This window comes from Lissotriton vulgaris, chromosome 5 (genome assembly GCF_964263255.1).
Source record: "Lissotriton vulgaris chromosome 5, aLisVul1.2, whole genome shotgun sequence".
Lineage (NCBI taxonomy): Eukaryota > Metazoa > Chordata > Amphibia > Caudata > Salamandridae > Lissotriton > Lissotriton vulgaris.
Window position 1 is genome coordinate 242,866,440 of NC_141693.1, and position 12,207 is coordinate 242,878,646.

Genomic DNA, 12,207 nt, shown 5'->3' on the forward strand with positions numbered 1-12,207 from the left:
GTAGCTCTCAGGCCAGGGCCAGACTGGGAACCCAAAGCAGCCCTGGCATATTTTGTCGGACAAGTCTCTCTATGGTACGTAGCGAGCCAGCCTGACCTTTGCAAGTGGCCTTGGGGGGTGAGGGTGGTTCTCCCCCAATAATGTTTTTTTTAAATGGCAAAGGTGCTGCATTATACAACATATTTTTCATTCTATATTCACATGTATTAACTTTTAAAACATAGCAAATGATGACCTTACAGTGCATTGGGATACCCAGGCATACCAACATTCTTACAGAGAACATAGAAGATAGACCAGAGAAGCACCACTAAAAATGTATGACTTGCTTTTGCACGCTTTCCATCAAGGTCACTGCTTTGTCTGTAATGTTTGGCACCTGAGGGCAGACCGTGGGTGTCAGACAGAAGCCACATGTCAAGGATCCCACCAAGAAGAGCTGAGCCACAGCAATCATCTGCACAAGGGTCCGATCTAGCTGATGTTCCGGGGCTGGTCAAGGCCCATCACCGACTGGAAGCAGGATATCAGGAGAGAGGAAACAGGTCAGGCTGAGCCTACCTCACACCAAGCCTCATTTGGAAAGCAGCCTGCGCAACTGGGGGCTGCCAGACACTGTAAACATCACAATAGAAGCAACGCTTTCACACCACCTCTCCCATAGAAGAGAAATACAGAACCCCCAAAGAGAAAGAATGCAAAGAGGTTCTGAATTCACTTCCTGCTCAGGTGGAGACATGCCTCAGAGGAGCTGGTACTGCCCACAAATACTGAGGCGATGCAGCTGGAAAACTGCTGGATGGTGCCGTTCACCCATGCAAGGGAGCTGACTGTATAAACCTTCTTGTGCTCACCCCCTTCCCTCGTGTGTCTTAGTGCACTTAAGTAGACCTCTATCTCCCTGCAGCGCTCTTTCAATCGGCAATGGTACGCCGTATCACTGCCCAGTAACATAACACAATATAAAAGCATAACAACATAACACAGAAAAACATGGCACACCATACTATTTAACAACATAACATATCATGCAATTTCATTATACCATAAGCCAACATACATGACATAGCAGCTCTTTTAAGGTGGTCCGATTCTTACAATGTTGCTCACATAGTTTTATGTTTAAACCCTTCGATGCTGATGACGAGCTCAGCTCGTCATCAGCCACGGTGGTCGTGTGCTGATGACGAGCTGAGCTCGTCATGTAACGCGGCTTTTGGAAAAAAGCCGCGTAGCGCAAAAATAACCCCCGCACGCATGTGGTTAATATAACCTTTCATTTAAAACAGCAGGATCACAGATTTTTTACGTTTTCAAAATCATCTTTAGAGTTGCACTTTCATCAAACAATCTACTACACTCTGTCTCGTGTTAAAAACAATGGTGCAACCTCAAACAGGGCTAATCTGAGGCATGCACTTCAATATTGAGCCCTGTCCCTTATGGGGTCATCCAAGAAATCAGGCATCCGAAAGCCCAGCCAAGTTAACTAACACATAAGTCAACCTCACCCTTGCAACCCAGGGCATTACAGTCAGGATTTTGAAAAAACAGCTTTTCTGAAAAATGGTCACGTTTTTTAATTTTTTCAAATCAAATATGATGTCAATAAAATTCATCTTACTGACATGCTTCTTACTATTATGACCACATTATCAATACTTTCAGCCACTGTGAATCTATATCATAAATATGCCCACCCACACTTCCTGTCAATGGCATGGGCTGCACTGGAAATGTGGTGCCAAGAACACACACATGCTGGAGAAAGTATCTCTTTCTATTAAATATTACAGTCAATGGTGTACGGCGTATTTGAACTGACTTATTACTAACTTGGTAGCAAACCATAGCATCCTTAGACAGTTGTTCTCAAAATAGCTGCATTGTGTATTCTTTAATCCTTTGCACTTTAGGAATGACAAGCACCACTTTAAGACTGCGTTATGACGGAAAGGCAGACCATGCGCTGTAGAAAATACAGGGGCATCCAAGGTAGGTCCAGGAGGGCCGGACCCTTGCCAAATATTTAGGATATCCAAATAGAAGACATCCACATAAAATGACTCTAAATTGCATTTGTTTACATAGCGCATGGATAGCTGAATATCTTGCATGGATCTGGGTCTCCTTCTCCTAGACCTATGTTGGACACCCCTGAGAGACTCAACGTTTGCATTTCTTTCCGAGGAGGCACAGAAAGAAAAAGTAGCAAGAGTAGGTTTGTATTTCAAGTGGCTGCTGAATTTTAACAAGTGTAGATTTTAGAGCTGACAGCTCTAAAAGCAAATCGGCTACAGTGCCAAATGACCACCATGGACAGACGCACAGAAAACCCAGGCTAAAAAGAAGATTCATGGACATTTGAAAAACCAGTCTGCACCAGGGGAGTGCAGCTCAAGTCAATAAAAAAGTAATTAGTGGAGGTGGCAGCCTACACAAAAGTTAGTGGAAAGTGCTGGAGGCGCTTTTCTGCCTGCAGATACACTCTTTTTGTGTAATCTAAGTCTATTTGTTCATTTCAGAGTCAAAGAGGGGAGCGGGGATCTATCTTGAAAGATGTGCACACGTTTAAAAAAATGTTTTATTTCATCATAACAATGTACAGTTTTATTATAAAAAGAATTGTTCCTGCACTGATATGACGACCTTGAGTTTTCTCAAGTTGAAAGGAGATGGTCTCCTGCATTGTAAAGATTGGTTTAAATTGCTTTTTTAATTTTTTTATTTGAAGTGTGTGCACTACAGGGCAGTCTGACGGAGGCAGATAACAATTAGCAAAGGTGCTGAGGGCGTGTGGTGTGGAAAGGCAGGAGAGCAGTGTCGCAGAGACTTGTCATGGACAGGTAGACTGGTTCACAGGAGTCGGCTCCTTAACACTGGGCAGTCAACACTGGCGTGGTACTTGGTTATAGTGCGGCTGGGTCTCGGATTAAGGCTAATGGTCTCAGTGTACAGAAGAGCAGCAGAAGTGCAGAAGCAGGGGCCTCAGGTTCATCCTCCACTTTAGCTGTAGAAAATACAGGTAGATAATCCAGCCAGTGCCAGATCAGTAAAAGGACGTAGCAGACAGGCTCTCACCACTAATGGCACACATCAGTGGCTGAAATAGCAACTACATCCAACTCATAAAGTGCACGTTGCACTCATTGAATAGTGGTTTCATCTGAATCTGTATTCACCTTAATGTTATAGTCTATGACACAATAATGTTACTCAAAAAGTAAAACATACTAAGACGACTTTCTTCAAACTGCGGCCCTTTGAAGCAAGTCTCTTTTATTATCCTGAAGGCATGAAGTCTTTCTGGAAGAAGCGTGCATGCCAACTGCTGAAACATAAGATGCCGGCTGACTTTGTGTGGCCTCCAACAAACAATGATGTACATATTAGCATGTTTAATTTATATTTGAAGGAGGAAACTGCAGGTAATTAGGCTGCATGGGAGTTCTCTACTGGCCTTAAAATTGTGCTTGTAATGCTTAACCGGTCTAACTCGGTGCGGAGCGGATGCGCGCTAAACTCCTCCATATAAGCAACTGGGACTGCTGACCTTTTGCTGTTATGATGACACAGGGCCCGGCCGTCCTGGTGCACACCCTTGCCTTGCAGTGCATGCCCATTCACTAAGTCCGACTCAAGAACTTCTACTGAGCAGCCTACTAAACAACTTTCATCCTGCAAATCCAACAAGCGCAATGACCTTTTTCAGGATCAGACTGGCACTCCGCTTCGCTACAGGCTGTGCCATCTGCGGTCTTGTGAGTGAGCGCAGAGCGACGTTGTCTTTCTTTTATTTCCGTGATGACCGACTTGGAAATAAAAGAGGTACAACGGCGTTTAGTTTAACCCCAGTGCTGCATTTAGTCCGCGCCAAACACCTTGGATGGGCCAGGTGGCTTGATGCAATATAGAACCCCAATAAGAAAATCGCCTCCCATAACAAAACCGGGCCCAGGAAACCCCAGGTACTGCCAGTCTGGGCCTGTCTCAGAGCAGGGGCCCACTGCATGTGCACAGTTCCAGAGAGGGGGCCCCTGGAGCTCAGGGCCTCCTGCGCTGCAGGGGCTGCGGGGGTTACTCTTATGTCCCTGCCATTAAGCAGAGTGACCGTTAACTGGCACACTCATTTATTCCGCAACGCTCCAAACACCAATCAGATGAGCCAAGGAACTAATGCAAGGGAATAGTGCGGAGGGGGGAAACAAAAATTATCAATCAAGGTAACATAATGAAAGATGCATTGCCGAGCATGAGTTAGAATCATAGTTAGACCAAACACTTTCATAAAGAGGAGGCTGCTGTAAGAGAGGTGGAGACTGCCAGGAGAGAGTGACCGTCATTGACGAGAAACAATACAGGGGGAAAGAAGCAGCAAGAAAATAAGAGCGGTCAAATAGAGCGAGACAGCAGGCCATAATGGATGTATAAGAGAAAAGAGAGACTGAAAGAGGATGCAAGATGATACAGTCAAGGAAAGAGAATGAAAAGGAGATCGAGAAGGACAGTCATTACAAAAAGTGGGTATAGACAGTTAGTGAGTAATGAAGGAGCACTCTTAAATAATGTGTACGAGAGAGAGTAAGTGAAAGAGTTAGGGATAAAGAGAGAAAGATTACTTAGAAAGTCGAGATAGTTGGCAAAAAGATAAAGGAATGAGTGAGAGAAATAAGTCAGAGAGGTAAGAGTAAAAAGGAGGGACATTTATGGGAAAGAGAAGAAAACAAGAAATGGAAAAACAGAGAAAGAAACAAAAGAGCGAGAAAGAGAATGGGGGTATGGAGAGTCAAGAGTGACCACCTCTGAGCAGATGCTGTCTAGAGAGTAAGATTACCTGAAATTAGGGTCACTCACATTGCACGAAGGGGACTATATGGAAGAATCGCAGAAGAACAGTACATCATGGTAGCAGCTAGAGAGAGGGGAGGAAAGAAAGCAGGATGAAAACTACACGTTAGGAGATAACGAAGATTACGTAACCCACAGAATAAAAAGTGAGGCAACCAACAGGGAAAAAAAAGGGATGTTGTGTTGGGTATAGAGATTTGAAACGCGATTGGAAGACACAAGGAATAAATTACATTGAATGCAGTGTGACTGTTTGCTTTATTTCAAGTAGCAGAGCTCTGGGAGCTTTTACACAAGTTTTCAGTGCTTTCCTACAACACGAAAAACATACATTTTACGGAAGTGCAGTGCACTCATTTTAGTGCAGTTTGAAAAACAGAAAAGCTGTCCCATCTTTCTCACCCAGCTTTCAATATTCATGGAGGAAAAACATACATGTAAAAGGATCAATGTCCACTATTCAGACGATCATTGGGATTGAGGTGTAGGCCATGGCTGTGAGCCATAGGGCCACCTTGGTACAATACCTAGACACTGACAGTCTGAGCCGACAGCGCCACTGACAGAGTCATCGGATCTGAACCTGGCTTGGCTCTCGTCTCCATCCCAGAGCAACATGTGCAATCCACATCTGCGGTAAATTTTATTCTGCTTGAGGTTGTAAGTCCTAAAGCAAGTGCATTTACTTGGTCAGATCTCACTTTTTTGGGGGGTGGGGGGGCAGCAGAACCTACCTCTGAAAAGCCAGACCAAGCAATACAAGGAGTCCCTTATACCCAGATTCCATCCGCTGTCAGGCATTGTTAAAACAATTGCCTTTGTTCAGTACTTGCAGGGGCCCCAGTGGGGGCTTCTCTGGTGTGACCAGGTGGTGAGGCATAATGAATGCTATGGTATCGGCCCGGTATCTCCAGGGCCTGCCAGTTACTCCATGCCTCCCTTTATTACACATCAAGGTAGAAAGAAAAGGGCTGTTGCTGGACTCACCTGTTCGGGTGACCCCAGTTGGTCCAGAGCTAGCCTCACTACTTCTTTAATCCCGGGGAATCACAACCCTTCAGCAGCTGAAGGATGCCAGCATGGCCGGGAAACGGCTGATGCAGTACGCATGAGACCCTGTTGCTCTTTGCAGCTTGCCACCTTTGTAGTCTGACTCTGATAATGGACTCTTACTGAGTGTGCAGGCTGGATGTGGGAGGGTCCACAGAAAATCACTGAATCCTGCTTTAGTCATGCATCCAGGCCTTCTGCAAGAGCCCTTCACCCACTCCTGCAACTAACAAAACCCTGACCTGGCTTCCTGTAGAATCAGTGGCTTCCTAAAATGTAACAATAAAGTGTTACCTACATTTCTTCAGAGCAGTGTCAACCTATTGCACTTTTTCTGCACAAAGAACAGAGCAAGTTGCTAAATATCAGGACAAGCAAGGTGCATGACTGAGGGGTCCCGGGGGGCCTCCTGCACCAAGGGGGTTGGGGGGGGGGGGGAAGGGGGGCGTTAAGCATTCACATTCACACACAGAGTTCTAATATTTGTCTCTCCCTCACAGCATTTCTTCTTCCTTTGAACTTCCTTTTGGCTTTCTCCTTGTTGCTGCTCTGTAGACTGTTTCTTTCTACACTCCAGCACTCTGATTCACAGATACATCCTGGGGGGCCCTTCCTTACAAGCATCTGTACACAAGCAAGAAACACAAGCTATCAATTGCAAGGGTTTCTTTTTTGTGTGCAAGATCTTCAGGACTCTGCTACCTGCCTAAAGAAAGGCTGCAGCTTAATAGAACTGGTGTGTCTTGCTCAGGCCTGTGCTTCAGCACTCTCTTCAGTGTGGGTCAGAGGGGGTCCCAGGTCCCTTCGAGTGTACGGAAGCCTGGGGGCCCCCATGCACCACTTACAACCCTGCTTCCAATGCCTCCCAGCCAAGGACATCTTAAGCATTTTGGGGTCCTGGGCCAAACATATTTGGGGGCCCCTGTGAAGTACAGCTTTGAATTTATTTTCCATTTTCAGCTCTTTCTTGCCCTCTTCGGCCAGGTCACCGACAGTGCACAAGCATACGCCCAAATTCTCAACATTCCAATATATCAACTGCTTAGTAATATTACTGCAAATATTATATGGCACCCGTCTGTTTATTGCATATGAGATCCTGTTATGATGTAAAAGAAACTTTTTTATGAGTGTTGAATGAAACATAAACACAACATTTATCTGCAAAATGCCTGTAATATACTCTCGCTCATCACCATGGGCGTCCGCAGGAGGGGGAAAGGGGGGGCACTTGCCACCCACTGGATCGCTTGTGCGCCCGGTGTGGGCCCAGTCAGGGCCAGCCCTAATCCACCATGCTTTTGAAATGGTGCCATTGTTCCAGGTGGCAGCCCCCTCCATTGGGTGGGAATGCTGCAAGGGGGTGGCCGAGAAGGGTGCAAGGTAGAGAGGAGAAGGGTGCAAGGTAGAGAGGAGAAGGGTGCAAGGTAGAGAGGAGAAGGGTGCAAGGTAGAGAAGGGTGCAAGGCAGAGGGAAGAAGGGTGCAAGGCAGAGGGGAGAAGGGTGCAAGGCAGAGGGGAGAAGGGTGCAAGGCAGAGGGGAGAAGGGAAGGGTGCAAGGCAGAGGGGAGAAGGGAAGGGTGCAAGGCAGAGGGGAGAAGGGAAGGGTGCAAGGCAGAGGGCAGAAGGGTGCAAGGCAGAGGGCAGAAGCGTGCAAGGCAGAGGGCAGAAGGGTGCAAGGCAGAGGGCAGAAGGGTGCAAGGCAGAGGGGAGAAGGGGGGCAGAAGGGTGCAAGGCAGAGGGCAGAAGCGTGCAAGGCAGAGGGCAGAAGCGTGCAAGGCAGAGGGCAGAAGGGTGCAAGGCAGAGGGCAGAAAGGTGCAAGGCAGAGGGCAGAAGGGTGCAAGGCAGAGGGGAGAAGGGTGCAAGGCAAAGAGGGGAAGAGTGCAAGGCAGAGAGAAGGGTGCAAGGCAGAGAGAAGGGTGCAAGGCAGAGAGAAGGGTGCAAGGCGGAGGGGAGAAGGGTGTAAGGTAGAGAAGGGTGCAAGGCGGAGGGGAGAAGGGTGCAAGGTAAAGGGGAGAAGGGTGCAAGGCAGAGAGGAGAAGGGTGCAAGGCAGAGAGGAGAAGTTTGCAAGGTAGAGAAGGGTGCAAGGCGGAGGGCAAGAAGGGTGCAAGGCAGAGGGGAGAAGGGTGCAAGGTAAAGGGGAGAAGGGTGCAAGGCAGAGAGGAGAAGGGTGCAAGGCAGAGGGGAGAAGGGTGCAAGGCAGAGGGGAGAAGGGTGCATGGCAATGAGGAGAAGGGTGCAAGGCAGAGAGGAGAAGTTTGCAAGGTAGAGAAGGGTGCAAGGCGGAGGGCAAGAAGGGTGCAAGGCGGAGGGCGAGAAGGGTGCAAGGCAGAGGGGAGAAGGGTGCAAGGCAGAGGGGAGAAGTGGGCAAGGCAGAGGGGAGAAGGGTGCAAGGCAGAGGGGAGAAGGGTGCAAGGCAGAGAGGAGAAGGGTGCAAGGCAGAGAAGAGAAGGGTGCAAGGCAGAGAAGAGAAGGGTGCAAGGCAGAGAAGAGAAGGGTGCAAGGCAGTGAAGAGAAGGGTGCAAGGTAGAGAAGAGAAGGGTGCAAGGGGGAGGGCGAGAAGGGTGCAAGGCAGAGAGGAGAAGGGTGCAAGGCAGAGAGGAGAAGGGTGCAAGGTAGAGAAGGGTGCTAGGCGGAGGGGGAGAATGGTGCAAGGGGGAGGGGAGAATGGTTCACGGCAAAGGGGAGAAGGGTGCAAGGCAGAGGGGAGAAGGGTGCAAGGCAGAGGGGAGAAGGGTGCAAGGCAGAGGGGAGAAGGGTGCAAGGCAGAGGGGAGAAGGGTGCAAGGCAGAGGGAGAAGGGTGCAAGGCAGAGAGGGGAGAAGGGTGCAAGGCAGAGAGGGGAGAAGGGTGCAAGGCAGAGAGGGGAGAAGGGTGCAAGGCAGAGGGGAGAAGGGTGCAAGGGGGAGGGGGAGAAGGGTGCAAGGGGGAGGGGGAGAAGGGTGCAAGGGGGAGGACAGAAGGGGGCAGGGGAGGGCAGAAGGGGGCAAGGAGAGGGCAGAAGGGGGCAAGGAGAGGGGGAGACAGGTGCAAGGCAGAGAAGGGTGCAAGGGAAAGGGGCATATGGGTTTAAAGTGGAGAAGGGTGCAAGCTGGAGGGGGAGAAGGGTGCAAGGTTGAGGGAGAGAAGGGTGCAAGGCGAAGGGGGAGAAGGGTGCAAGGCAGAGGGAGAGAACGGTGCAAGGCGGAGAAGGGTGCAAGGTAGAAGGGGAGAAGGTTGAAAGGCGGAGGGGGAGAAGGGTGCAAGGCAGAGGGGGAGAAGGGTGCAAGGCAGAGGGGGAGAAGGGTGCAAGGCAGAGGGGGAGAAGGGTGCAAGGCAGAGGGGTGAAGGGTGCAAGACAGAGGGGGAGAAGGGTGCAAGGCAGAGGGGGAGAAGGGTGCAAGGCAGAGGGGGTGAAGGCTGCAAGGCAGAGGGGGGAAGGGTGCAAGGCAGAGTTGAGAAGGGTGCAATGCAGAGGGGAGAAGGGATCAATGCAGAGGGGAGAAGGGTGCAAGACAGGGGGGAGAAGGGTGCAAGGCAGAGGGGAGAAGGGTGCAAGGCAGAGGGGAGAAGGGTGCAAGGCAGAGGGGAAAAGGGTGCATGGCAAAGAGGAGAAGGGTGCAAGGCAGAGGGGAGAAGGGTGCAAGGTAGATGAGAGAAGATTGCAAGGCAGAGAAGGGTGCATGGCAGAGGGGAGAAGAGTGCAAGGCAGAGGGGAGAAGGGTTCAAGGTAGAAGGGGAGAAGGGTGCAGGGGAGAAGGGTGCAACTGGGAGGGGGAGAAGGGTGCAAGACAGAGGGGAGAAGAGTGCAAAGCAGAGAGGAGAAGGGTGCAAGGCAGAGAGGAGAAAGGTGCAAGGCAGAGGGGAGAAAGGTGCAAGGCAGAGGGGAGAAGGGTGCAAGGCAGAGGGGAGAAGGAGGGTGCAAGGCAGAGGGGAGAAGGGTGCAAGGCAGAGGGGAGAAGGGTGCAAGGCAGAGGGGAGAAGGGTGCAAGGCATAGGGGAGAATGGTGCAAGGCAAAAGGGGTAGAAAGGTGCAAGGGGGAGGGGAGAAGGGTTGAAGGCAGAGGGGAGAAGGGTGCAAGGCAGAGGGGAGAATGGTGCAAGGCAGAGGGGAGAATGGTGCAAGGCAGAGGGGAGAATGGTGCAAGGTAGAAAAGGGTGCAAGGTGGAGTTGGAGTAGGGTACAAGGGGGAGGGGGAGAAGAGTGCAAGGGGAGAGGGAGAACGGTGCTAGGTGGAGGGCCAGAAGGGTGCAAGGGGGATGGTGATGAAGTTAAAAATGTGCCCCCCCCCCACCACCCCCGGACACATTTCTGCGGACGCCCATGCTCATCACCCACATTAAAAATACATTTTAGAAAAACAATATTTAAAACAATCAGTTTAAGAATTAGTCAAGGTCATCTGGTCAAGAATCTCTGCAAACCGAGATTGCTCTATCAGCGCCCTCCCTCCCCCTCCCCCCCCCAGAAAGGCTGGGGCCCTGGGCCAGAGCCCACTTTGCCTATGCCTTAAAACCTCTCTGATCTCAGCAGATCTTGTTTTGCCTCAGAGGAGCAGAGCCCTGTGGAGCCCCCACCCCCACCATTATTCCAGGCCTGGCTCTGGCAGTGACTGAAGAGAAACAATGTATGTTGATACTTTGTTTCTCTTCAGTCAGCAGGAGGGGGCGAGGGTCTCAGAGCAGGCTGCAGACAGCCTGCACCTGCTTTAGAGGGAGAGAGACTTGCTTCAGGGCAAGCCTCGCGAAGTGCTGGGGGGGCCCCCTTTCTGAGCTCTCCCTGTGTGAGCACTAGGGCTGCGAGCTCCCTGAGACCAGTACCTTTCATTGCTGTTTTTAAATGTGACTGCACTCGTTTTTAATATCATTTTTAACTCGTGCGGAAAAATCTTTCTGGGGGCATTTTATTGTATTAGATTAACTGGGAATTAGTCAGAGGCACTCTAACACCCCTCTCCACGCTATCTCAGCTTTCCTTCGCCTAGCCGCTTTCATTGATTGCAGGCGGCGGCGGGCGCCATCTTGGGTGTGGGCTGGGGCTGCGCTCTAGTCGCGCTGGCCCCCGCCCTCCCAGACTACTTAGCTGGCCGTTTTTCAGTCGTTCGCTGCCTTTCTGAGCTCTCCCTGTGTGAGCACTAGGGCTGCGAGCTACCTGAGACCAGTACCTTTCATTGCTGTTTTTAAATGTGACTGCACTCGTTTTTAATATAATTTTTAACTCATGCTGAAAAATCTTTCTGGGGGTATTTTATTGTATTAGATTAACTGGGAATTAGTCAGAGGCACTCTAACACCCCTCTCCACGCTATCTCATCTTTCCTTCGCCTAGCCGCTTTCATTGATTGCAGGCGGCGGCGGGCGCCATCTTGGGTGTGGGCTGGGGCTGCGCTCTAGTCGCGCTGGCCTCCCGCACTCCCAGACTACTTAGCTGGCCGTTTTTCAGTCGTTCGCTGCCTTTCTGAGCTCTCCCTGTGTGAGCACTAGGGCTGCGAGCTACCTGAGACCAGTACCTTTCATTGCTGTTTTTAAATGTGACTGCACTCGTTTTTAATATCATTTTTAACTCGTGCTGAAAAATCTTTCGGGGGGCATTTTATTGTATTAGATTAACTGGGAATTAGTCAGAGGCACTCTAACACCCCTCTCCACGCTATCTCAGCTTTCCTTCGCCTAGCCGCTTTCATTGATTGCAGGCGGCGGCGGGCGCCATCTTGGGTGTGGGCTGGGGCTGCGCTCTAGTCGCGCTGGCCTCCCACCCTCCTCACAGCCTATAAATGAGCACTATTAACAGACGGGGCAGCGGGCTGGCGCAGTGGGCGCGCGCCGAAGCCGCGCCAAAGCCAAGCCCGTCTGCGCCCGTCCGCGGCCGGACACGGCCCAGGGCCATAACCCCTGGTCCCCGACTGCTGTACTCTCCCCTGTACTTAAGAGAGCTGAATCCTGGTAAAAGTCATCAGGATTGTACCCCCGTCTCTCTCACTGCTGTGATGGACACTAGCCCCCCCCCCCCTGTCCAGGCTGCTGCTACCAACTTCCTCATTCCCATCCTCTAGCCCATCTAGATCCTAATTATGTCTCGTCACACGTTCCAGACAATGCTCCTCCGCATGGCTGTCGAGCCGCGCTTATCAACACACGCTCACTTCCTTGCCACAGTTTTCAAATCAAGGAGTTTATCATCGCTCATAACCTAGATTTACTGTTCGCTACTGAGACATGGGCAGATGCCGGCTCAGGTCCGGATTTTTGCGACGCTATCCCGGATGGATATAGCGTTGCTAGACATGATAGGCCCATAGGAAGAGGTGGTGGCCTTGCAATTATCTACAA